The sequence below is a fragment of the Streptopelia decaocto genome (genome assembly GCF_964273445.1).
Source record: "Streptopelia decaocto genome assembly, contig: HAP1_SCAFFOLD_854, whole genome shotgun sequence".
NCBI lineage: Eukaryota > Metazoa > Chordata > Aves > Columbiformes > Columbidae > Streptopelia > Streptopelia decaocto.
This window is the reverse complement of record NW_028116250.1, coordinates 46365-48131: the sequence shown is the minus strand read 5'-3', so window position 1 is coordinate 48131 and position 1767 is coordinate 46365. Positions and strand designations below refer to the sequence as shown.

At 66.6% G+C, this 1767-nt stretch overlaps 1 long non-coding RNA gene across 1 annotated transcript; it reads left to right on the top strand.

Moving 5' to 3' along the window:
- The first annotated feature begins 371 nt into the window (after positions 1 to 371).
- LOC309452295 lies at positions 372 to 1408 on the top strand. The gene is made up of 2 exons (XR_014186526.1): positions 372 to 610; positions 721 to 1408. It is a non-coding gene; the product is annotated as an uncharacterized lncRNA (long non-coding RNA).
- Positions 1409 to 1767: the final 359 nt, after the last annotated feature.

Sequence of the window (1767 nt, the reverse complement as noted above, 5' to 3'; positions counted from 1 at the left end):
GTTCCGCCAGAGGCAAACCAAATCCAAGCACTGACAGGACTGCAGAGCAAAATGGCCCCGCAATGGGGCCTCGTGGCCCTGGGGCCGCCATGCCGGCCACCGCAGCGTCCGTTGGGGCCGCCACGAGCCCCTGTGATGGCAGTTGGAGCCCAGCTGTGCCAGCCGCGACGTGGCTCCGAGTGAAGAGGCCGCAGACAACAGCGCCGGAGAGACCAGAAGAAGGAAGAGGAGGCTCAGGGACCCCCCGGGATGGCTCCGCCGCCCAAACAACGGCGGCTGCCTGTCCGGAGCAGCAACACCGCCCACAGGCAGGAGGAGCCAATGGAGGTTGACCCACCCCGGGAAGAGGCGGAGCCCATGGAGGTGGATCCGCCTCGGCAGGAGGAGGAGGAGGCGATGGAGGTGGATCCGCCTCAGGCGGGGCTGCAGGGGCCCTCCAGCAGCACGGCCGGACTGCCTGCGGCGCCGTGGTGCCCGAAGCGCCGCAGGACGGCCGGGGGCTCTCCCAGAGCCCCCAAACAGGCGCCTGGCCGCAAGCGGCGCCGCCCCCGCAGCCGCCGCTAGCCACCTCCGGGGATGGGCCGGACCAGCAGCCGCTCTGGAGCCACAGGTGAGCCCGGCTTCCCAGCCCGCACCCCCGGCCCTCATGCCGGGGCATCTCCTCTGCCCTGGGGCCTGGGGAAGAGGCGAGGAGACTCGCTGCCATCTTCTGCTCGGCAGCCCCAGAACACCGGGAGTCCTCGGGAGCCACCAGACAGCGGGGGACAGCGCCGCAGACCCGAGGACAGCGCTGGAGGCGTTTGGGCACTCTCCCGAGGCCGGGAGAGGGCTCCAGTTCAAGGTAGGCTAGGCTAGGATAGGATAGGGTAGGGTAGGGTAGGATAGGGGAGGGCTTGGGCAGGTCCTGGGAGGCGTGAGCAGCCTGTGGGACAAGGAGCCAGGTCTGGCTCACATGCTCAGGGAACAGCCGATCGCCAGCACTGGGGTCAGGAAGGAATTTTCCCCCGGGGCAGATTGGCCCTGGTCCCCGGGGGTTTTTTGCCTTCCTCTGCAGCATGGAGCATGACCACTTTGCAGAGCTCCTCTGGGCCCTTTTGGCTCGGTTCCTGCCTGCTGCTCAAGCACCAGGAAGATGGGCTCTCGTGCCCTGCAGCTGGGGGGAGGAAGGCTTTTTTTCCCCCAGGTGGGACAGCAAGCGTCTCCGGGGGTTTTTTGCCTTCCTCTGCAGCGCTGAGCACGGCCCCTTGCCACGGCTTCTTTGGGCCATTTGGGCTGGGTGCCTGCTGCTCCACGAGGCGGCCCTACACTTAGCTAGAACAGCGTAGAACTAAGCTAAGGAAGGCTAAAGAAGTGCAACCAACTAACCAGCCTTCAAGAAGAGAAAATAAAATTAAAATAAACACTTGTATCCCTTGTGTTTTGTGTCCTTGAAAGTGTTTTGGAGACGGGAGAAGGGGGGAGAAGGGGAGAGGCGGGAGGGGGGGAGAAGGGGAGAGGCGGGAGGGGGGGAGAAGGGGAGAGGCGGGAGGGGGGGAGAAGGGGAGAGGCGGGAGGGGGGGAGAAGGGGAGAGGCGGGAGGGGGGGAGAAGGGGAGAGGCGGGAGGGGGGGAGAAGGGGAGAGGCGGGAGGGGGGGAGAAGGGGAGAGGCGGGAGGGGGGGAGAAGGGGAGAGGCGGGAGGGGGGGAGAAGGGGAGAGGCGGGAGGGGGGGAGAAGGGCACGGCTGCCCTGAACCCATCACCCCCTAGAGATGAAGTCCAAGGGAGACC